This window comes from Microcaecilia unicolor, chromosome 4 (genome assembly GCF_901765095.1).
Source record: "Microcaecilia unicolor chromosome 4, aMicUni1.1, whole genome shotgun sequence".
Taxonomy (NCBI): Eukaryota; Metazoa; Chordata; class Amphibia; order Gymnophiona; family Siphonopidae; genus Microcaecilia; species Microcaecilia unicolor.
In genome coordinates, this window is record NC_044034.1 from 237,541,860 (window position 1) to 237,567,772 (window position 25,913).

A 25,913-nucleotide genomic window follows, 5' to 3' on the forward strand; every position below is an offset into this window, starting at 1 on the left:
GCAGGGGCACAATCTATAAGGGGGTCCGCTGTAATATTAAATTCCCCCCCCCCCCCCCCCAGAAACAGTTGGTACCCACTCAGGGACACAAGATGTGCAAGCAGGCGGATGAAAAAGGAATGAGAATACATGTTAGGGGCATAAACAGAGCAGAGAGCCACTCTCCTTCCCACTACCTCTCCCACCCATAGAACAAACCGGCCTTTCGGGTCTTGAACTAATTTGTGAAAAACAACTTGATGCTTTTATGGAACAAAATAGCTACCCCTCTTTGCCTGCCACTGAAGGAAGAAAATACTAACTCCCTCACCCAATTACGTTTCAATTTTAAATGCTCCGCCTGCGTAAGGTGGGTCTCCTGCAAAAACATGACATCAACTCATCTTAGAACAATATGAAAGGATTTTTGTGCGCTTTATAGGAGAATGGATGCCATCCACATTTAGAGAGCCAAACCTCAGATTACTCATTAGTCAGTAACCCATCAGCTACATTGCTCAGCTCGACATACGTATCCTCACTACTGAGGAGGCAGCGTCCCAGCCCCGCCCCTCCCAGCACCCTCCCCTCGTGGCTCGTGCAACACAGGGAAGAGAAGAAAATAAAGTCCCCAACTGGCTCCCAAGCTTCCAGGAATCCCAGCACCAAACCTGCCCCCCTTCCCTCCCCCCCCCAGCCCCCCTCCCCTCCAGCCCCCCTCCCCTCCATTCCAACCACCCACACAGAGAGACCAATCCACACATAAACCACACTCACTCACCAACTGCCTTACCCTCCCCACATACATACGCCTAGAAAACCCCTGACCACTACCTATAATCCCTCCCCAGAACACACAGTGTTACAACTTCCCCTCACAGCAGGCCCTCTCCCGATCCTTCCCTCCCCCCCTCAAACCCGAACCAGCAAACCAAAATGCAGTAAAATTAACTTGCCACTTCCTGACATATCAAGCATCCTTTCATAGGGAGTAAAAACTGGAAACAAGGACAAGTACATAGTAATCAGCTTGTGATCATCCAAAACAGTCAAATCGCAAAACGCAACTCAGCTCAACAAGTCGCAAATCAGTGGTGTGTCGTCGCTCAGGACCCGCCTTAAGCCATCTTTCTCACACTCCCCGCTCTGGTTGCAAACAGACATCACTGCTCCTCAAACGTTTTGTATAGCGCCACCAGAAAACAGAGGCACATGCCCCCGAACCAAAGAAACTGGCTCACCCACCATCATGATGTCCTCTAGGGCAGCCGTCCCAGAAAAGCCTTGAGCTCCTCCGGCATCTCCACAAAGTGTAGCATTGTTATGTACCACCCGCACTCACGCAGGGTATTGTAAAGAAAATTTAATTACTTTGTTAAATAGCTGAGAGCAATATGGCGATAAACGCCTGAGCAGGTCAGAAACGCGCGAAGAAAAATCTTGGAACACTAACACTTTATTCTCTTGGTAAGATACTTCTTTCTGTTGACACCATTTAGCCATGAGTTGAGACTTTTCAGCATAGTTGAGGATCCTGGCAATCACCGGACGTGGCCTGTTTTGGTCCTGAAGCACTCCCACACAGTGCACTCGCTCTATTTGCAATTTCTGGCCCTTCACTTCTAAGCCCAGCTCACGGGGCAGCCAAGACTCCATCACGTCCCAGAGTTCTTTTTCCTTCACAGACTCGGGCAGCTCAACTAGCTGGATATTATTACGACGGCTTCTGTTCTCCTGATCCTCCACCCTATCCTCCAAGCTCTTACAGCGTTTCTCCAGCTCTGCTACTTGGGAGGTCATGGCATTCATCGCATCTTCCTGTTGTGAGATTCTGTCCTCTGCTTGTTGGTAAGCGTGTGTTTTGCATAGCCATGCCCTCCTTCAACTCGTCCATTGTGGCATGCAGTTTTGACAATTTATCGTCCAATATGTCTGCCATGTTTCAAATAATTTCTTTAAATGCTGCATCCTGAACACTGGCGATGCAGCGACCTCGCTTGTCGTTCCATGCTCAGATGCCACCTTGGTTGCGTGGGTACTTCCTGCTCCCTAGCAGGCCGCGGGGTCTTTGCTGGCATAATCGCAATACTGCCCCTCCAGAACATCCCAACTTCACCAACTGGTGCCTGGAGTTGTATCTCAGCAAGTCACCAATTCTGGGGTCCGACGTGAGGGGGGGGAAGACAGATATTAAAGTCAATTTTAGCATAGAAGTGGGGAGATCAGCTGACAGGCGTCCGCTCGGGTCCCAGCCATCACGTAACCCCCCCCCCCAGGTGTAGGAGTATCTTGAAGTCCTTGAAGGCTCTTATTGAGAAATAAGTTGGCGAGGAGAGTGGTTACCGTGGCATGGACGCTTCTCGTACATCAAGGATGTTGATGAAGGGGAGATGTTGACAATGTCTTGAGGAAGAACAATGGTGATGCTTCTTAGGTTTTTTACAACACCAATGAAGAGGACAAAGAGACCTCATGTGGTCACAGTACTGAGTCTAACGTAGAACAGTTTCAAAGTTGCATCGGTGTGCCAGATATCAATGACAATGCAGGTTCCATATCAAGTGCGGAATCCCTTGCCATGCTCGGTGCAGATGCCTATGCAGAACCAAAAAAAGGTTTTTAGCGCAGGACTCTGCAGGCTTTAAGGGTCCTTGCTTGCATGCACAGGTAAAGGCTACACTGTATGTCCCAGAGCTCTGGACCCAAGCACTGAACACATCAGTCATGGGGGTCTGCGACTGAAATGGTCCTACTGCATGGTGTACACTTCTTAAAGCCACTTGGCACTCTTGCCAAGATGGAGGGAAAAATGGCTGACACAAAGTCAAACAGCTCTATGGCCCCAGGAGCTCAAGTAGTCGTGCACCCAAAAATAGTCAATGCTTCCTGCGCAAAAGAAGGGCTCAGACAGCCTATAGGGCCAAGCAATGAAAAATCATTTTTTAAGTGAATTAAAAGGGAAAGCACCTAAAGGGCAAAAATTTGACGTGCTGGAGATCAGAAAAGCAACCTCTCTGCTCCATGAAAAACGATAGACTGCTGGTCCTGCACTGAAGGGTCGGGCGGGAAGGCACCCGCGAATGTGAGGTAGGGACACTGCCTCAAAGATTTAAAGTGACAGTGCACTTGGCAGTGTCCATACCAGGCTCTGTGGATGACATCACCCACATATGAGAATATTATGCCTGCTTGTCCTCAGAGAATATGGCTTATCCAGATTTTTTTGCAGCCTCTCATTGTGTGCTAAGGTCCCACTGCATGTCTGGCCCTCCTCCTTCCTTTTGTTGTCCTAGTCTCTTTTCTAAAGAAATAATGCTTGGTGTTCTAATTTTCCTTCTTTATGTTTATTATATATATATTTTTTTATTATAAACTGCCTTGATCTTTTACCAAAGGTGGTATATCAAGTTTAATAAACCATAATCCTTTCCTTCAGAAATATTGCTTACAAAATTGTTAAGGTAAATATAGTACAAATAGTTTGGATATGTGAACGAGTATCTCCTTATGGGCTAGACTGTGGATAAAACAGAGTACTAATAGAGTACCTATTGTAGCTCTACCTCCTGTATGCCCCAAATGCAATGTTTTGAATCATACCAAATACTTTTGAATCCCTTATATACTTTACAAATAAAGCGAATGCTACATACCTGTAGAAGGTATTCTCCGAGGACAGCAGGCTGATTGTTCTCACTGATGGGTGACGTCCACGGCAGCCCCTCCAATCGGAAACTTCACTAGCAAAGTCCTTTGCTAGCCCTCGCGCGCCCGCGCGCACCGCGCATGCGCGGCCGTCTTCCCGCCCGAAACCGGCTCGAGCCGGCCAGTCCAGTATGTAGCAAGACAATACACTTCAAGGGAAGACACAACTCCAAAGGGGAGGCGGGCGGGTTTGTGAGAACAATCAGCCTGCTGTCCTCGGAGAATACCTTCTACAGGTATGTAGCATTCGCTTTCTCCGAGGACAAGCAGGCTGCTTGTTCTCACTGATGGGGTATCCCTAGCCCCCAGGCTCACTCAAAACAACAACATTGGTCAATTGGGCCTCGCAACGGCGAGGACATAACTGAGATTGACCTAAAAAATTTACCAACTAACTGAGAGTGTAGCCTGGAACAGAACAAACAGGGCCCTCGGGGGGTGGAGTTGGATCCTAAAGCCCAAACAGGTTCTGAAGAACTGACTGCCCGAACCGACTGTCACGTCGGGTATCCTGCTGCAGACAGTAATGAGATGTGAATGTGTGGACAGATGACCACGTCGCAGCTTTGCAAATTTCCTCCATGGTGGCTGACTTCAAGTGGGCTACCGACGCTGCCATGGCTCTAACATTATGAGCCGTGACATGACCCTCAAGAGCCAGCCCAGCCTGGGCGTAAGTGAAGGAAATGCAATCTGCTAGCCAATTGGATATGGTGCGTTTCCCTACAGCCACTCCCCTCTTGTTGGGATCAAAAGAAACAAACAATTGGGCGGACTGTCTGTGGGGCTGTGTCCGCTCCAGATAGAAGGCCAATGCTCTCTTGCAGTCCAATGTGTGCAGCTGACGTTCAGCAGGGCAGGAATGAGGACGGGGAAAGAATGTTGGCAAGACAATTGACTGGTTCAGATGGAACTCCGACACAACCTTTGGCAGAAACTTAGGGTGAGTGCGGAGGACTACTCTGTTGTGATGAAATTTGGTGTAAGGGGCCTGGGCTACCAGGGCCTGAAGCTCACTGACTCTACGAGCCGAGGTAACTGCCACCAAGAAAATGACCTTCCAGGTCAAGTACTTCGGATGGCAGGAATTCAGTGGCTCGAAAGGAGGTTTCATCAGCTGGGTGAGAACGACATTGAGATCCCATGACACTGTAGGAGGCTTGACAGGGGGCTTTGACAAAAGCAAACCTCTCATGAAGCGAACAACTAAAGGCTGTCCTGAGATCGGCTTACCTTCCACTTGGTAATGGTATGCACTGATTGCACTAAGGTGAACCCTTACGGAGTTGGTCTTCAGACCAGACTCAGACAAGTGGAGAAGGTATTCAAGCAGGGTCTGTGTAGGACAAGAGCGAGGATCTAGGGCCTTGCTGTCACACCAGACGGCAAACCTCCTCCAATGAAAGAAGTAACTTCTCTTAGTGGAGTCTTTCCTGGAAGCAAGCAAGATGCGGGAGACACCCTCTGGCAGACCCAAAGAGGCAAAGTCTACGCCCTCAACATCCAGGCCGTGAGAGCCAGGGACTGGAGGTTGGGATGCAGCAGAGCCCCTTCGTCCTGCGTGATGAGGGTCGGAAAACACTCCAATCTCCACGGTTCTTCGGAGGATAACTCCAGAAGAAGAGGGAACCAGATCTGACGCGGCCAAGAGGGAGCAATCAGAATCATGGTGCCTCGGTCTTGCTTGAGTTTCAACAAAGTCTTCCCCACCAGAGGAATGGGAGGATAAGCATACAGCAGACCTTCCCCCCAATCCAGGAGGAAGGCATCCGACGCCAGTCTGCCGTGGGCCTGAAGCCTGGAACAGAACTGAGGGACCTTGTGGTTCACTTGAGATGCGAAGAGATCCACCAGGGGGGTGCCCCACGCCTGGAAGATCTGTCGCACCACACGGGAATTGAGCGACCACTCGTGAGGTTGCATAATCCTGCTCAACCTGTCGGCCAGACTGTTGTTTACGCCTGCCAGATATGTGGCTTGGAGCACCATGCCTTGACGGCGAGCCCAGAGCCACATGCTGACGGCTTCCTGACACAGGGGGCGAGATCCGGTGCCCCCCTGCTTGTTGACATAGTACATGGCAACCTGATTGTCTGTCTGAATTTGGATAATTTGGTGGGACAGCCGATCTCTGAAAGCCTTCAGAGCGTTCCAGATCGCTCGCAACTCCAGAAGATTGATCTGTAGATCGCTTTCTTGGAGGGACCACCTTCCTTGGGTGTGAAGCCCATCGACATGAGCTCCCCATCCCAGGAGAGACGCATCCGTGGTCAGCACTTTTTGAGGCTGAGGAATTTGGAAGGGACGTCCCAGAGTCAAATTGGAGCAAATCGTCCACCAATACAGGGATTCGAGAAAACTCGTGGACAGGTGGATCACGTCCTCTAGACCCCCGGCGGCCTGATACCACTGGGAGGCTAGGGTCCATTGAGCAGATCTCATGTGAAGGCGGGCCATGGGAGTCACATGAACTGTGGAGGCCATGTGGCCCAGCAATCTCAACATCTGCCGAGCTGTGATCTGCTGGGACGCTCGCACCCGCGAGACGAGGGACAACAAGTTGTTGGCCCTCGCCTCTGGGAGATAGGCGCGAGCCGTCCGAGAATCCAGCAGGGCTCCGATGAATTCGAGTTTCTGCACTGGGAGAAGATGGGACTTTGGGTAATTTATCACAAACCCCAGTAGCTCCAGGAGGCGAATAGTCATCTGCATGGACTGCAGGGCTCCTGCCTCGGATGTGTTCTTCACCAGCCAATCGTCGAGATATGGGAACACGTGCACCCCCAGCCTGCGAAGCGCCGCTGCTACCACAGCTAGGCACTTTGTGAACACCCTGGGCGCAGAGGCGAGCCCAAAGGGTAGCACACAGTACTGGAAGTGGCGTGCGCCCAGCTGAAATCGCAGATACTGTCTGTGAGCTGGCAGTATCGGGATGTGTGTGTAGGCATCCTTCAAGTCCAGAGAGCATAGCCAATCGTTTTGCTGAATCATGGGGAGAAGGGTGCCCAGGGAAAGCATCCTGAACTTTTCTTTTACGAGATATTTGTTCAGGGCCCTTAGGTCTAGGATGGGACGCATCCCCCCTGTTTTCTTTTCCACAAGGAAGTACCTGGAATAGAACCCCAGCCCTTCTTGCCCGGATGGCACGGGCTCGACCGCATTGGCGCTGAGAAGGGCGGAGAGTTCCTCTGCAAGTACCTGCTTGTGCTGGAAGCTGTAGGACTGAGCTCCCGGTGGACAATTTGGAGGTTGAGAGGCCAAATTGAGGGTGTATCCTTGCCGGACTATTTGGAGAACCCACTGATCGGAGGTTATAAGAGGCCACCTTTGGTGAAAAGCTTTCAACCTCCCTCCGACAGGCAGGTCGCCCGGCACTGACACTTGGATGTCGGCTATGCTCTGCTGGAGCCAGTCAAAAGCTCGCCCCTTGCTTTTGCTGGGGAGCCGCGGGGCCTTGCTGATTCGCACGCTGCTGACGAGAGCGAGCGCGCTGGGGCTTAGCCTGGGCCGCAGGCTGTCGGGAAGGAGGATTGTACCTACGCTTGCCAGAAGTATAGGGAACAGTCTTCCTTCCCCCGAAAAATCGTCTACCTGTAGAGGTAGAAGCTGAAGGCTGCCGGCGGGCGAACTTGTCGAATGCGGTGTCCCGCTGGTGGAGAGACTCTACCACCTGCTCGACTTTTTCGCCAAAAATGTTATCCGCACGGCAAGGCAAGTCCGTAATCCGCTGCTGGACTCTATTCTCCAGGTCGGCGGCACGCAGCCATGAGAGCCTGCGCATCACCACACCTTGAGCAGCGGCCCTGGACGCAACATCAAAAGTGTCATAAACTCCTCTGGCCAGGAATTTTCTGCACGCCTTCAGCTGCCTGACCACCTCCTGAAAAGGCTTGGCTTGCTCAGGGGGAAGAGCATCAACCAAGCCCGCCAACTGCCGCACATTATTCCGCATGTGTATGCTCGTGTAGAGCTGGTAAGACTGGATCTTGGACACGAGCATAGAGGAATGGTAGGCCTTCCTCCCAAAGGAGTCTAAGGTTCTAGCGTCCTTGCCCGGGGGCGCCGAAGCATGTTCCCTAGAACTCTTAGCCTTCTTTAGGGCCAAATCCACAACTCCAGAGTCATGAGGCAACTGAGTGCGCATCAGCTCTGGGTCCCCATGGATCCGGTACTGGGACTCGATCTTCTTGGGAATGTGGGGATTAGTTAATGGTTTGGTCCAGTTCGCAAGCAATGTCTTCTTCAGGACATGGTGCAAGGGAACAGTGGACGCTTCCTTAGGTGGAGAAGGATAGTCCAGGAGCTCAAACATTTCAGCCCTGGGCTCGTCCTCCACAACCACCGGGAAGGGGATGGCCGTAGACATCTCCCGGACAAAGGAGGCAAAAGACAGACTCTCGGGAGGAGAAAGCTGTCTCTCAGGAGAGGGAGTGGGATCAGACGGAAGACCCCCAGACTCCTCGTCAGAGAAATATCTGGGATCTTCCTCTTCCTCCCACGAGGCCTCACCCTCGGTGTCAGACACAAGTTCACGGACCTGTGTCTGCAACCTCGCCCTGCTCGACTCCGTGGAACCCTGTCCACGATGGGGGCGTCGAGAGGTAGACTCCCTCGCCCGCATCGGCGAAGCTCCCTCCGCCGACGTAGTCGGGGAGCCTTCCTGGGAGGTGGCCGCGGTCGGTACCGCACGCGGTACCGACGTCGGGGACCTCAACCTGGGCGATGGGCCAGCCGGCGCCACGCTCGACGGTACCGGTGGCGCAAGCACCGCCGGTACCGGAGGGGTAGGGCGCAACAGCTCTCCCAGAATCTCTGGGAGAACGGCCCGGAGGCTCTCGTTTAGAGCGGCTGCAGAGAAAGGCTGAGAGGTCGATGCAGGCGTCGACGTCAGTACCTGTTCCGGGCGTGGAGGCTGTTCCGGGCTGTCCAGAGCGGAGCGCATCGACACCTCCTGAACAGAGGGTGAGCGGTCCTCTCGGTGCCGATGCCTGCTGGGTGCCGAATCCCTCGGCGACCCAGAGCTCTCGGTGCCGACACGGGGAGGAGACCGGTGTCGATGCTTCTTCGATTTCTTCCGAAGCATGTCACCGGAGCTCCCCGGCACCGACGAGGAGGACGTCGAATCCACCCGTCGCTTCCTCGGGGCCGAGACTGAAGAAGGTCGATCTCGGGGGGGCTGTACCGCAGGAGCCCTCAGGGTAGGCGGAGACCCACCCGAGGGCTCACCGCCACCAGCAGGGGAATGGACAGCCCTCACCTGCACTCCACCCGATGCACCACCGTCCGACGACATCAGCAGACGAGGTCCTGGTACCACCGACGTCGATGCAGCTATCCGATGTCTCGGCGCCGATGCAGAGGCCCGATGCCTCGATGCACTCGATGCAGGGGCGGCCGAGGAAGATGGTCTGGACGCTGACGACGTCGATGCACTCGAAGATCCCGGTGCCGATGCCGACGAAGAGCCCGAGAACAACACGTTCCACTGGGCTAGTCTCGCTACCTGAGTCCGCCTTTGAAGCAGGGAACACAGACTGCAGTTCTGAGGGCGGTGCTCGGCCCCCAGACACTGAAGACACGACGAGTGTCGATCAGTGAGCGAGATAACCCGGGCGCACTGGGTGCACTTCTTGAAGCCGCTGGAAGGCTTCGATGTCATGGGCGGAAAAATCACGCCGGCGAAATCAAAAGCCGAAATGGCGAAATTCGAAGCACCAAATTTAGAGGGAGAAAAAATCTCGACCGAGGCCGAAAAAAGGCCTACCCCGACGACGAAAGAAAACTTACCGGGGCAAAAAAGCTGGAAGTACGGGGAGGATTTACACGAAACCCGGCGGGGGGTTTCCGGAGCACTTCCCGACTAGGACAAAGCTTTCCCGAAGGAAAAAAACACGTTCAAACAAATTGGACGCGCGAGGTCGACTTTCCGGGGCTCGACACGGCGAAAACACGACCGTACCGAGTGCGGACAAAAGAAGACTGGCCGGCTCGAGCCGGTTTCGGGCGGGAAGACGGCCGCGCATGCGCGGTGCGCGCGGGCGCGCGAGGGCTAGCAAAGGACTTTGCTAGTGAAGTTTCCGATTGGAGGGGCTGCCGTGGACGTCACCCATCAGTGAGAACAAGCAGCCTGCTTGTCCTCGGAGAAAGCGTGTTATAATAGATGCTATTTGATAAATTAAATTGTCCCAAAGTATTTGCATTCTAAGGGCATCTTATCAAGCTGCGCTAGCGGCTCCCAGTGCAGTAATGCCAACAAAGTCCATTCACTTTGAATGGGCTCCGTCAGGATCGCCACAAGGGACTCGCCAGCGCAGCTTGATAAAAGAGGCCCTAAAGCTCAAAATAGCAAAGGTGAATTAAAACCTAAGAGCTCAGTTCAGTCACAAATCTGCAGAGTATGCTTCATGATGCTTCATGAGCATAACCACCATAAGTAATTAGGTGGTCCAGGGGTAGTCCAGTAAATTACTACCTGCATTTTATTTTATTTTGCCGATACTGTACATCAAAAGTGCTAGAAAAACTAATTAAATCTGTTTGTGGATATCTATGACCCAGGAAAAAAGAAAAACCTCTTTATATACTATATTTCAAAAAATAAAAAATAAAAAAAGAACTATACAAAGTTTGTTTTCTACACAACTATCAAAACTTAATATATTTCAAAATAAAATATGGAATATAACATCCTAAATTTGCAATAAGCCTACACTTACACCAGCCACCTCACCTAAACGACATTGCCACCACCTAGTAATTATCCTCATTATGCCATTTTGCTTTAAATAGTTACAATGATGTTCAGTCAGGAGGATCTGATCCTTATTAAGAATTGGTATCTGGAAAAGGTTATGGATGTTTGTGCAAGTTTCCAGAAAAGAGGTTGAAAAGGATAAGTCTAGAATATGTTTAAAGAAATCGCAAGAAATGGGCTCAATTGATCACCAGTCAGGAAGTGGCAGGGCCCAATCAGTTCACACTGAAGAAAGCATCCCAGATAGGTGAGATGGCTAGCGTGAGTATACTCTTATTGTAAATTTATTCAGGATGATATCCCAAATTTTATTGAAATTGGTCAGTAAACAAGCTTTGTATAGTAGGTTTTTTTTGTTTTGTTTTTTTTAATCACAGTGTAATCTCAATGAATAGAAAAAGGAAAAAAAGACAGTTCAAGATAGTTCCATAAAATGTTCATACCTCTTCATTTGCTTAATCATTAGTTTCAAATGTATTCAGCTGGAAAACTACAAACACTAATTACTTTGACATTATAAAGTCTTACGTGTCCTCACTACCTCCCCAGACAGCAGGGTTAAATTATCAAGGATAAGCATGATATCTTGATAAATGATAATTTATCACCTCAATGTCAATCATGAAGAAATGCTCACACAAAATGACACTAAGTCTCATTACTGAACCCTATGGCTAAGAATGCAATGCCCACCAGGAGTCAGATTCGTAACAGCAGGCTTTCAGGACATACCTTAATGAATTTTGGTGGTATTTAAGTTTTGTTTTAAAATACTAAACAAATATTTATTAAACTTCCAACAAATTGTTTTCACACACAGGAAGGAAACATTTTTAAAATAAACTAGTGTATCTTAATAAGGCATAAACCTAATCATACTTCATAGTTTGCTGCTGTATAATTTGTATACCTAAAGAATGCAGTGAATGCCATAGATAATTCAAGGGTTATTTTGCAATTAGTGTCAATATCCACAAAACACTCTCTAATTTTAAAAAGAAAGGCAAAAGAGAACCCCCCCAAAAAGGGACCTTTGATTAAAAAAAAAAAAAAAATACTGTTTTAACATTTTTAAAAAGCCCCGGCCTTGAATCATCATGGTTGGCAGTCTGCTCACAGCCTGCAATACCAAAATTTAAGTTAAAAACTTGAATCGCCCCTTTAGCGATCTCAAAAGATTTCACAACAAAAACTTTCCAAAAAAGTGCCTACGTCGAAGGCACTTGACAAGTCAAATTTATTTATTGTAGTAGTAGTATATGGACTGACCCTGGCTTTTCTTCTGAATTTTGTTATCAGTGTGGTTATAACTGTTTCAGTACCGTGGGATGGTCTGAAGCCAGATTGGGAGCTGTGAAGGACTGAAGTTCATTAGCTATTCCATTAGTTGTGCTACTAGTCCCGCCATCATTTTAGTTAATAATGATATTGAGGCCACGGATCTATAGTTTGTGAGTTCATTTATCTTTCTGGTGGTGTATTTAGAGATTGGGGTAAGTATGATGATGCCTTTATCAGAAGGAAAGTGTCCTTTTTGGAGCATGTAGTTTATGTGTTCTGTTAAGCGTTTAGTGAACCAGTCCGGTGGGTTTTTGTCATTTAGTTTGGGCAGCTGTCTAATAGGCATTGTGTATTTTGTCAGTAGTGCTTTTACTGAGCTGGTTGTAGGTGTCTTCAATGATGACCAGATTCTGTCTGCCTTGATATGATCAGTGTTGGTTTCACAATCATGTAAGAATTATAAGAGAGATGTTTGTGTGGGGCACGATTTGATCTTATTTTTATTATTTTTTCCTCAAAGTATTGTGCAAGCTCATCTGCTGTTGGTGGAGTTTCATTTGAAGTTAGCAGAGTTTGAGGGTTTACTACATTATTCATTAGTTCATATCTTTTTTTCATGTTTATCTCTTCTGGGTGCACATATGTGACGTAGTATTCTGCTTTAGCTCTTTTTATGGTGCATTTATTTATTTGTAGCATTTGTATCCCACATTTTCCCACTGACTTGCAGGCTCAATGTGGCTTACATTTGCTGTAATGGCTGTTGCCATTTCCGGGTAACAGAGTGCAAAAGTCATTGCATTCAGGTGCATACATACAAGGTAAAGAAGAATACAGTGTGGCATTAAGGTGCATTCATACTTGGTAAAGAAGAATACATTATGGTAGTGCATATTGATTCCCGCGTGATAGATAGGATTGTAGCATACATTAGGTCATCGACTGTAGAGAAACCATAATCAACGTAAAGGTTAAAGTGAAAGAGGTTAGTCAGTCCAGTGATAAGAGTTCGCTTTTTCTAGTTCATGTGTAGTCTATTTAATATTGAGGTTGAATGTTATTGGTATGCCTTCTTGAATAGGTCAGTTTTCAGTAGCCTTCGGAAAATAGTTAAATCTTGCGTTGTTTTTATGGCCTTCGGTAATGCGTCCCATAATTGCGTGCAAATGTAGGAGAAACTGGTTGCGTATGTGGATTTATATTTTAATCCTTTACAGTTGGGGTAGTGGAGATTGAGGAATGAGCTTGCTGATCTTTTTGCGTTCCTAGTAGGCAAGTCTATAAGATCTGACATGTAGGCCGGTGCTTCCCCGTGAACGATTTTGTGGACCAGGGTGCAGACTTTGAACACAATACGCTCTTTTAATTGGAGCCAATGCAGTTTTTCTCTTAGGAGTTTGGCGCTTTCATATTTCGCTTTTCCAAATATGAGTCTGCCTGCTGTATTTTGAGCGGTTTGAAGCTTCTTGATGATTTGTTCTTTGCATCTGGCATAGATGGCATTACAGTAATCTAGATGGCTTAGTACCACTGATTGTACTAGGCTTCGGAATACTTCCCTTGGGAAGAAAAGTTTGATCCTTTTAAGTTTCCACATTGAGTAGAACATTTTCTTTGCTGTATTTTTCGCGTGGTCTTCAAATGTAAGATTTCAGTCAATTGTGACTCCCAGAATTGTCAGGCTGTCTGAGACCGGAAGGGTGTAGTCTGGGGTGTTTATTGTATTGGGTTTGTTTGTGTTATATTGTGAGGATAAGATGAGACATTGTGTTTTTTCTGCGTTTAGCTTTAGTTGGAATGCGTCCGCCCATGAGTTCATTATTTGTAGGCTGTGTTTGATTTCATTTGTGATTTCGGATATGTCTTGTTTGAACGGGATGTATATCATGACGTTGTCTGCATAGATATATGGGTTAACTCCTTGGTTGGATAACGATTTGGCTAGAGGTGTCATCATTAAGTTAAAAAAGGTTGGTGAGAGCGGTGATCCTTGTGGTACTCCACATTCAGGTTTCTATGGTGTTGACGTTTTTGAGTTTGCAATCACTTGATATGTTCTTGCTGTTAGGAAGCCTTTAAACCAGCTTAGTACGTTACCTCCAATCCCGAAGTAGTCTAGGATGTTTGTGAGTATCTGGTGGCTCACCATGTCGAACGCGCTGGACAAATTGTAGGAGCAGAACATTGTTCCCTTTTGCAATCGTTTGAATTTGGTTATGAGGGTGGTTATCACTGTTTCAATGCTGTGGTTGGATCGAAATCCTGACTGTGATTCATGTAGTATTGTGAATTTGTTTAGGTAGTTGGTAAGTTGTTTGGTTACCATGCTTCCCATTAGTTTGACTATCAGGGGGATGGATGCTACTGGTCGGTAGTTGGATGTGTCATCTAATTTTTTCTTTAAGTCTTTGGGTATAGGTGTAAGTAGTATATTTCGTTTGTCCTTGGGGAAAAATCCATGTTGTAGCATGTAGTTCAGGTGTAACATAAGATCTGTTATGAAGTGTTTGGGGGCAAACCTTATTAGGTTAGGGGGGCAAATATCCAGTTTGGCGTGCTTTTGGGAAAATTTGTTGACTGCTTGAGTGATGGTTTCCTCGGTTAGTAGGTCGAAGTTGTTCCAGGTTCGATCTGCTGGGTATTCCCCGGGAGTTGGGTCTGGGCAGTCCATAAATTTTTCGTGATCATTGGAGTTGAGTGGTAGCGTGGATCGAAGTTTTATGATTTTCTCATTGAAGTATTTGGCAAGTTTGTCTGCTGATGGGGTGTCTGTGTTGTCTGTGGTATTAATTAGTTTATTCACGAGTTGGTAGAGTTTATGTGCATCTTTGTAGTCTGGTCCTATTTTGGCTTTGTAGTATGCTTTTTTTTGTTTGTCTTATTGAATATTTGTATTTTGGTCTTTCATTTTTTTCCATGTTCGCTCAAGTCTCCTAACATGTGTTTTTAGTGATTTCAGTTCTTCGTTGAACCATGGTATTGAGTTTTTTCTTCGTGTAGTCCTTTTTTGTAGTGGTGCAATTTTGTCAAGGGTATTCCTGCATCTGTTGTCCCAGTTTAGCAGATAGTGTTTGGACTCTGTTTGTGCTGTCCAGTTATTATTGTAAAATTGTTGCCAGAATGTTATAGGGTAAATTTGGCCTCTCGTAGTGTAGGTTGTTGGTTCTTGCCTGATGTGCGTACCTTTTTTCTGCCACTGTAAGGTGAGGTTTAGTTTATAGTGGTCTGACCATGGTATCTCCGTCCATTTTGTTTCTGTTAATATAAGGTTTAATTCTGCGGATAGTTTGTGTGTGATGAGGTCAATTGTGTGTCCTTTGGCGTGAGTGGCTTGCATGTTAGGCCACCTAAGGTCCCATAGCTGGAGGAAGTCTTTGCATTTGCGTACAGTTGTTGCATTTTGGTCTTCTAGGTGTATGTTTATATCCCCAATTATGAGTATATTGGAGTTAGACACACAGGTGTTCGATATGAAATCCATTAACTGTGTTTGGCATTCTTGCCAGTTACCTGGTGGTCTGTAAAACATGACAACGTTTAAGTTATCAAGTAAGGCGGTATGGTTGATTTTAACTGAAGCAATTTAGAATTTAGGTGTAATAGACTCGGCAGTTGTTGTCACAGTAAAGTGAGATCTGTATATTAATGCTATGCCTCCTCCTCTTTTTTTCCTTCCTTGTCCAATGGGTGATTTTGTAACCTGGGAGGCAAAGATCCAAAAAATTATGGGGTCTTTGTGGTCGTGGATCCAGGTTTCACTGATTAGTAGATCGAGATTTTCTGCTGTGATCCAGTCTGTTATAGTTATTGTTTTATTGACTACTGATCTAGCATTTATGTATCCCGCTAGAATTTGTTGGTATGGATTCATGTTTGATGTGTGGATTTTTATTAGTTGTCGTTCCTTTGTTTTAGTATGACCTTTATTGTTCTTCTGTTGTGGTTGTCCGGATGTTGGTGTTTTTTCGTTGTTTGGATTATTATCCATTTGATAAGGTGTTTTGTGTTCAATCAATCTGTGGTGTGTGTGTGTGTGATATGGGTATCATGTTGTTTTCAGTGAATGGAGAGGTTGGAGTTGTGAAGGTTAATGTTAAGGTATGGATTAGTAAAATCAAATTAATGGTATTCATTTAAATTTAATTTCTTGTTGTGTCTATCTAGTCCTCTGTAAGCACTGAAGTCAATTTGGTTAATCTCTATTTCTACTACCCCTAAGCAGCCGTCATCCAGTACACTCAGGGGACAAAGCATGTAAACCTATGAGCTGCTGCAGGAGGTTTAATAGACTGGAGTGGAAGTGAGCTTATCTAGACCACTGTAGGCAGTGAAGCCATTAATTTAGTTTCTATTTCCACTGCCCCTCACAGCTATCATTGGTGTTCATTCAAAGCATGGCAATTAAGTATATGAGTTGTTGCATCCGCGTTTCCGTTTTAAGTTGCTTGTTCATCTACAGCAGCTTTGTTTTTGCTTTTTACGGGTTTCTGCTATCGATCGATTCAAGGTCGCTCCAGCCACGCTGCCTCCCTGTTCCCGTTTCGCTGCCTTATTATTCCCGTCTCGCCTCCCCTCTCCGTCGCTGCATATGCCTGGATCACCCGTTCCGCTTCGCTCCCGCCTAATCCTGATCTACTTCCTCCGACACCCCCCGATCGACCGACACACTCACCGTCAGATCCTTCACGTGGCAGTCGCTGCCTTGGTTGATGCAAGTGAGTGCTATTGGTCTTCTGGGGACTGGAGTACGGCTGAGCGGGCAGAGAGCAGGCATTCCGCTGGGTCAGGGCCCGGATCTCATTCGGCGATGCTGGGGGTAAGGGCTGGGCTTGTCTAGCGCCGGTCCAGGTGAGGTTGCGCCGGTCCAGGTGAGGTTATCCACAGATCTTCCGGCTTCGGTCTGCCTTGGCCGTCTGTGGTTGCGGCTGTCTCCACTATGACGCCGGGTGTGTGGGCTCCCACTGGGTCACGAACTCGGCAGGCCCTGGTCGATCTCTGGGATGTTCGTCCCAGGTGAGGCCGTTCGCTGGTTTCGGTGGGGTCATTAGACCTAGTTCAGACTTCTTTCGATTCCGGTTCCGTTCCGGTCCGCTTTGGTCGTCGGGTCGACCACATTCTCGCCTGTTGGCGACCTTGGCTCACAGAGCTAACTGCTCATGCGTCCGTCTGGTCAGCCATTTGGCAGGATAAACTTACGCCACTGACTTTTATACTTACTTAGGGCTTTCATCCAAGTAGTTTTGTTCAGGTCTGATTTGTTTCTGAACCATTTTCTTTCCAGTTTCCAGCAAAGTTTTTTCAACTCTAGTAATTCCTCATTGTTTTCATTTTGACTGGTGCTATTTCATTCAGTGTGTTTTTGCTTAAGTCATCCCAGTTCCTCATGAAGTGAGTGTTAGTGGGTGCTATATTTGTTTGATCCTTCTGTGCTGTTGACCAGAAGCTGTAAGTATCCACTTTTCCTCTGGTGAGGACAATGTGTTGTATCCTTGGTTCCCTGTTCTTGCCATTCTCTTTCCATTGAAGCATAAAGGTGAGTTTGCTATGATCTGACCATGGCACCTCTGCCCAGATTTGTTTTTTGTTTTTTTTACATGTTTGTTATTGGTTGAGAACCTATGAGCTAGAATATCTAATTGGTGACCTTTTGCATGAGATGGTGTGGCTGATGCTGTTTTGAGGTTACATTGGTTCAGGACGTTTGTTAAAAACCTAGTGTGTGTGTCATGATGTTCCTCTAGGTATAGACTTATGTTGCCTAGTAGGAGGACATTTGAGAAGTTTGTGTAAATGTTTGATACAAAGTCCATGAAGTCATCTTGTGCATTGAACCAGCTTCCTGGAGGGCGATAGAAAAGTATGCAGCATAATTGACCAGTTAGTGTTGAATCTGTGATTTTGCATGCCAGAATTCCAATTGCAGAGGATATGTTCAACTGTGGTTTCTACTGTGAAATAGGATTTAATATTATGGCCACCCCGCCTCCTCTCTTTTTGGTTCTGTTGACGTGTGTTATTTTATAACCCGGTGGGCGTAAGTCAAGCAATTTTGGATCGTCTTGAACGAGTAGTCACGTTTCTGTTATAAACAGTATACCTAGTTTGGTTTCAGTTCAGTCTCTGGTTATGGCTGTCTTGTTTACCACTGACCTTGTGTTTATATAACCTATTGGGATGGGTGCATAAGTATCCTTGTAGATGTTGGTATATGTTAACAGTTTGTAATTGTCTATGTGTTCTGTCTTTTTTGATGTTATGGTTATCATGGTTGTTATGCATTCTTGTTTTGTTATGGATTTTATAGTTAGGTCTTTCCAGTTTGAGGTGGGGGCATCATCTACCTGAAAGGAGTGCAGGGATTTTGTTCCATTCATTGAAATGAGGCAGCTTGTATCCCAGTTATCCATAGTATTAGCATGTAGTAGAAGATCCATGTTCTAATATTAGCCATTTTGCGATATGTTGAGGAACCTATAGTAAGTCAGAAGGGGTTGTTTGCTGGACCTGTAAGCCGACTCTCAGGAAGCTATTCCTGTAGTATCCAATATGTGATTATGTCATGTCTTTTCCTAAATATGTGTGTGTGGCAGCGTCAATTTACTGTAGTGCTCAGGCACTGTCATCATTGATAAGATCCAAGCAGTGGAAATTAATATATTAACAGAATTCATAATATGGGGTGTCACAGTGTATCTGGAATATCATAGTGCAGTGGAGGATCAGTCTCCCGTACTTCCATCATCATGTGTTGTACAGTTTAGAAGCCGCCGGGCAAAATAACAATAGCCATGTTCCTAGGTGGGAGCCTCCACTCCCAGTTGCCGCTCTTCTAATAGGTCATACAGCGTAGGGCAGGGCGTTTGTACCCTGGGCAGCAGGGAAGTACGTGACTTTGCTCTCATGGAGTTGCTTACCTGGAAGCACCAAATTGATAAGGCACTACTCTACAAATAATATTATACGTACAAAACAAAAGTGGTAAAGATCTAACTAGGAGTGAATCTAAATCATATCTGTATATTGGTTTTCAGGGGAAAAGTCTCATATGGTTATCACAGCAATTTTCACTTCGCCTTTCAGGTGAACCTCTGCTCGTGCCAGTTTTAATCATAGACTAAACCCCCAACCTTCCTAGATATGTTCGGCAGAATTAAACAGTTTATAACTTAATATTTTATCATTTTTAATTTTCACTCAATTATAGAACTGTATCTTTGCTTATAATTCTCATATCTGCCCTAAACATTCTTTCACTGTTAACACTGGTGGCTCAATAGCACTTATTTGTGTATGCCGGTGTGCTCATAGTCCCCGACAGGTGCCTGTTTCACTTTCCAAGCTTTATCAAGGGGGAGTCATAGCACTGGACCTGCAAAAACCGAACAAAGCTCATTAGCCAACATCTTCTATAGAACACTCCTACATATGAAATAATTCTCTTGGCTCACAGTCTTACTGCCTCCTTCCTGCCACCCGCCAAACAAACATGGCGGCAGCGGCGGCGTCTCATCTATAGTGACTGCACCGGAAACAGCTGGTGGTAATAAATGCTTCCGGAAACCTTGGTCTGTGTTACATGAAACACCCTCAATGTATATATGTGTTCAGCCCGTTAGGTTCCAAAGTATCTAAGTGGTAAATCCAAAAGGTTTCTTGCTCTAATAATTTCCTATTGTGATCACCACCTCTAGATGTTGGACTCACATGATCAATCACCATACATTGTAAGGCATCTATCGTATGGCCATTTTGCATGTAATGCTGGGCTAACGGGGCTCCCAGGTTCTGCGCCATAATCCATGAACGGTGTTCTGTCATCCTTGCATGAAGTGATCTACTAGATTTTCCTATATAGGCCTTATTACATGGACAAAGTATGTAATATATAATTCCCAAAGTGCGGCAAGTAGTATGATGTCTTAAATTGTACAGCCGACCATTATGTGTGAAGCTTGTTGCCTCCTTCGTTAGGTCACAAGTTTTACAATGTGTCTTATTACATTTAAAATGGCCTGTTGCTACTTCTGGGGTAACTGCATCCACATCAGGTAACTGCGCAGGACTTAGTATCTCCTTCAGATTCTTGGCTCATGAAAATGCCATCCTCAGATGGTGCTCAGCAAACAGGGGGTGGGACTTCATCGCATCCCAATGTTGCCTAATAATGCCAGCTACTGCTTCCCCTCCCGGGGCAAATCTCATGACAAATGTCATCACGGGATCCACTCAGTCATCATGTTGCTTCACTTGCAACAGGAGATCCCTGTTGTATTTTGCTCTACAATACGCCCGGCTTCAGTATTTTCCGGGGATATTTCCTCTGTGTCAACTTGTCACAAAATTGCTTAGCGTGTATTTTAAAGTCTTCATCTGTTGTATAAATCCGCCTAAAGCGGAGGAATTGTAAGAAGGGAAGACTATCACGCAACGGCCTAGGGTGACAACTACCACATTCTAAGATCGTGTTCTTATCCGTTGGTTTGGTGAATACCTTTGTGATAAAAGTGTGGTGAGTCAAATGAATTTCGACATCCAGAAAATGTATTAGGGTATTTGAACAGGATAACGTGAATTGTATCCTAGGGTGGCATTGGTTAAGCCATACATATAAATCTGCCAGCTCTTGAGCACTGCCATGCCACAATAAAAAAACATCGTCGATATTGCGGCACCAAATACAAATCTTAGCTTGAAAAGGGGACTGGACCAACCATTTGTCCTCGAAAGCTGCCATAAATTGGCCAATTTGGGGGCAAACGTGCCCCCATGGCTACTCCCAACATTTGCAGGAATAGTTTGTCTCTAAATTGAAAGAAATTTTTGCACAATGCCAATTTGGTCAATTCCAGTAGAACCTCAGAAGGGACCTCATGAGGTCTGGGTCGAGTGTCCAATATATTACTAATAGTCATTACTAGCTCAACTTGGGCAATCATGGTATACAATGATTTGATATCCAATGTGGCCATTAATACTGGAGTATCTGGTAATTGAACATCCTGCAATAAAGTCAAAAAGCGTGTGGTATCTTTGATAAACAACGGACTCCTTATCACAAACTCCTTCAAAAATGAATCTACATATACCGAAAGGGGTTCTAGAAGAGACCCTCTCAAGGACACGATGGGTCTCCCTGGGGGATTGATCGGATCCGTATGTATTTTCGATGGTGTACCGGGAACATAGGTGTTTAGCTATAATACAACACCTATCCAACTATAATACAACACCTTTACAACTTTACTCAGAATGTACTTTTCTACAAATGCTTGAACAAATCCTCTTGCCTTCTTTAACTTCTTTGTAACACCAATTGTATGATGTAACCTGACGTGGCTATGCCATGACAATTCTCTTTAAGCCACATTGAGCCTGCAAATAGGTGGGAAAATGTGGGATACAAGTGCAATAAATAATAAATAAGGTACTGATGTTCTTTCCACGTCAGGAACCCGTGTTCTAGGCCCGCTTGTGTGACATCCTTAATTGTTTTTTTGTAAATCAACCGTAGGATCATCCTGTAGTTCTTGGTACGCAGAAACATCTGCTAATTGGGATTCTACTTCACTAATGTATTGTGCTCTGTCCAGGACCACAACAGCTCCACCCGTATTAGCACGTTTCACTACCACTCTTATGTTGTTTTTTAAAACATGGAGAGCTTGACGTTCAGCCTTAAGTTGTCACGAGGTCCTCAGTACTCACTGCTGTAAAACTTATGAACATCACAGAGTACCAACTGTTTGAAGACTCTAACAGGGTCTAGAGGTATAGGTGGTATCCAGTGGGATTTGTCATGCACCCTGGATCGTGTCTCTGTGATGTCTTTCCCTCCAAAGTAAATTCATATTTGAAAAGTCCGGATGAATTTCTCCAGATCTATCCTAAATCGGAAAGGATCAAATGCTTTCATAGGTACATATGACAATCCTTTGGAAAGCAACGATGTTTCTGCTGGGGTCAATGTGATACTGTTTAAGTTGATTACGTTCGTCTGTCAGAATTGGGACCGGGTCCGGGGTCGCAACCTGGGTTGTCCTCGACTGCCTCCACGTTTGTTCTCTCATCCTCTCATTGATCGTGGTTGTCTGTTGCCTAAAAAATCATCAGATTCGCTGCAGCCTGAGGAACTGTCAGAAAATTGAAAAACTTTAAATGCTACACGTCTGGATGCTGCTTCTGATGTGCTAGGATTGTACCTTAATTCATTTTGACTACTTTTACTTTTCATCCAAGGATACACTCGTCGGTTCAAATAGTCATTTTTATCCCTGGCTAATTTTTTCAATTTGGATTTGTGTAAATAATCTTTGAACTGTTCAAGAGACTCTTTTAAGATGTGTATGTTTCTGTTGAAATACCTGCTCAGAAACCCCTTGCTTCAGATGAACTAGCTCTTTGTCGAGTAACTCTTTTTCCTGCTGTAAAACAGATGATTGTTCAGTAATTAGTAGCATAAGATCTAATGAGCACTTGAGGATCATGTTCCATTTGGTAGGAACGGTGGCGCCATTTTAAGAATAGAATCCTGAGGATGGCGTGCTTAAGAGTGAGTAGATATTTATAGATTACTATGATGTACTGTAAGTTAAGTAGGCGTTTGAAGTATGGAATCTAATGTAAATCTTCTTTTGGTTATAGCTGTTTTGACGCTGACGCAGCTATTGCGAAACATACCACACATCAGTCATACTGGATAAGGTCACATTGAATAATGGGTCCCCTGTTAACATCAAGCTCCTATCAGCTACCAAGAAAAGCTAAGCTTTAAGATGTTTAAGAATTAAATGATTAAAGAATTTCAGAATAAATGTTGGGGAAGATAGGTTGAGTGGACCGATGAGGAGCCAATGCCCATTAAGAGTTGGGAGCATTCGTGCCTTTTTTTTTTTTTTGTTACATTTGTACTCCGCGCTTTCCTACTCATGGCAGGCTCAATGCGGCTTACATGGGGCAATGGAGGGTTAAGTGACTTGCCCAGAGTCACAAGGAACTGCCTGTGCCTGAAGTGGGAATCAAACTCAGTTCCTCAGGACCAAGGTCCACCACCCTAACCACTAGGCCACTACTCCACTCCACTAACGTATACTTCTGACCCCACTAAAGAGAAAACCAATAGCAAAAAACATCCCCCTTTCTCCCCGATAATCTACGTAATTTGCCAAGTCATTAAAAGCTACCACAGTTAGAAGCAAATTAGAGGAGAGGATATTTACGATGGTGACATAAATGCTCATGTACTGATTTTAAATGGACTCAATATTATAAAAGAAAAAATGATAAGACTTTCGCTTTTAAATATACGAGAAGGCTCCTCACGGAGCTGTATCCTCGCTACTGCGGCAGACAGCGATTTTCTCACTACATGCTGGGGCATTGAATTGTCTTCAAGCACATTTTACTGTGTATCTTCTTGACCCCTGAAGCAGGCGCTATTTAGCGCCGAAACACGGCCCGTGTCGGGTCATTAATAAAGAACTTTCATTGTCCCAGTCTTGAAGGCCCAGTGTTGCTTCTTTTATTTTTGGTTTTTTTTTTACTGCTTAATAAGGCTATGGCCCTGTTGACAGTGTCTAAACCACCAATGTCTTATCTCAAATATCATAGAAAAGGGAAGAGTATAGCAAGGTGTCAGAATTAAAATCTAATTTATTCTAACAGAAGCAATCATCACACTGGCAGAGGAGAAGATGGAAATTATGAATGAAACACTCCCATTAAAGTGGGCTAAGGAAGGTATCAGATACTTAGGGAGATACCGAAAATCACATCTCAGAAAATGCTTTATAAGACTAACTACAACCCGTTGTTTTGGACCATCAGGAGGGCAGGTACCAAACAGGAGAAAGGGTCCAGTTGCTCCTCAGCACATCACACCCGAATCCTTTCCATCTGAAAGTATGGGCTTTTCGTTTGAACGTCTGTCTGGAAACCAAGAGAACTGTTAAGACATCAGGAGTCAGATCGTGAAGCATAAGGGGCCAGCCTTTCAACAGCCAGGCCATGAGAGCCAAGGCACATAGATTGTGGTCATCCTGGAAGACAAGGTCATAATCCTGTCGAGAAGGATAATCTTATACGCAGAAGTGAGGACTGCCATTGCAGATACCCAGAAACCAAGCTTGCCTGGACCAGAAGGGAGCAATGAGGATCAAAGAAACTTTGTTGTATAGTACCATCTACAAGGCCTTTGTGATCAGAGGTGTAGTTGGGTATGCATAGAAAAGACCCCATTTCTAGCAAGTGACAAAAGCACCTGGGGCCAGTCTGCATTGCAAGGGACACATGAAGCAGAAGAGGTGACATGTTGACCTCACTGGCAGAGAGGTCCATGGAAGGCATATTCTACTGTTGAAATAATGCTGAAGCAACACTGGGGTTGAAGGACCATTTTTTTAGGTCCAGCTGGTGATTCAAATTATTTCCCAGGGTGCTGAGGTTCCCTGGCAGTTATGAAGTGTGGAAAATGCAAATGATGGAGATAGCACACTTCCAAAACCTGCAGGCCTCCTTGCAGAGCATGTGGGAGCTGTTGATGTGGTATGCCTACTAAGAGACTGTCTCAGTTTGCCCATCAGGAGAGCACCATGCAGGTTTATGGGTCAACAGGGACTTTGCAAGTCAATGGTTCTGGCCTGAACATAACCATCTCCTCTGATCAGTCCCTCAAAAGCTAAATAACTTAAAATCATGTGATCCCAGCACAGTTTCACATGCATAAAGCAGCAGAGGCCATAAAATCAGAGGCATCAATAATGACCAAGGTCAGTGTGAAAGTTTCCCTTCCCTAAGCCACTGTTCTCCTTGGACAAGCTGGATGCAACAGCCACATGTAGGTGATATTTTCTGATGGCATGCTCTCCAATAGATCAGAGAGACCTTTTCCTTTCTTTATTTTTTTTGAAAGGGTCCTTCGAGGCCTGTGTATAGTCTCCTTGCAGAACCAGCACATTAGCTGCCTCAGTATTTTCTCTCTGCTCCTCCAAACAAATGGATCACCCTGCTCTCCTACTCTTCATATGTTCCTCCTTACTAGGCAGAAGACTTCTAGAACTTCCAAAGATTTCCTGAATTGATTCTGCAGGCTTTAAGTGTCTGAGAAATGCATGAGTTCTCCAATACCTATGAGGTCTATGTCTGTTGGCTTGGGCTGATGCACCTCGTTGAGTCCTGCCTGCATTATAACTACCTGTTACCTTGAACACAGGCACACACACACAAAAAAAGCCCTCCAGGACTATTTAGCACCTCACAGCAACACTACCAGCCAACAGAATTTCTCCTGATTGGCGGAGGGGGGTGGCTGAAACATTTTGCATATAACTGGATGAAGATCACCAGAGACAAATGGAACCTCAGCATCATCTGGTGGGGGTTATTACATCAGATTCCAACACTCACTGCTCAGCAAGACAGCAACCAACAGCACCACAAGCAAGAACCTGCAACCACAGGACCCCTCCAAGAGTTCCATATGTCCTACTCCAGATGGGAGCCGTGAAACCAGTCCTCCCTTTGGAGGTCAACCAAAGCTTTTACTCCCACTGCTTTTTGATCTCCAAAAAAACAAAGGGTCTTTTGCCACTTTTGGACCTGTGCAAGCTCAACAAGTGCATTCACAGAAATTCTGTATGTGAACTGCCTTGCCACCATCCTACCCCTAATCCAGACCAATGACTGGCAATTACCTCAGATCTCCAAGATGCCTACACCTACATCCTAATTCACCCATCCCATCCCAGACGTACCAAGGCTTTTTCGAGTTTGATGATACAACGCATATTCTGCTTAGTGTTCAAAAATCATTAACAAAAGTTTTAAGTCAAAAAAGAAATGTACTTCAAAAATCTTTTGCTAAAAGACCAGCAATTCTTCTTTACATGTGATTGGGTAACCAGCATTTCTTAAAAAGACATTGTAAACATCATTGTATCATATTCTACGCAAATTGCATTTCATGCTCAAGTGCTCTCCTTAGTTTGAATTAAGATAGGCAGAGAAAAATTACCACCATTGTCCTTTATGAGTACAGTCACAGCTTGATATCATTAAAAGATGTTAATTGCACCCTTATGTACCCTCTTCACTCAACTCCATGTTTTAGCTAAGTAAAACTGAACTTATTAAAGACCATACCCACAACCTTCTAAGGTCATTAAGTTAATTCAGTCTTCACGTCAAATAAAAATTTATA

The 25,913-nt window shown here is 45.6% G+C and overlaps 1 protein-coding gene across 1 annotated transcript in view; it reads right to left on the bottom strand.

The window, feature by feature from the left end:
* PCCA (propionyl-CoA carboxylase subunit alpha) overlaps window positions 1–25,913 on the bottom strand; it is a 1,085,625-nt gene that overhangs the window by 954,378 nt on the left and 105,334 nt on the right.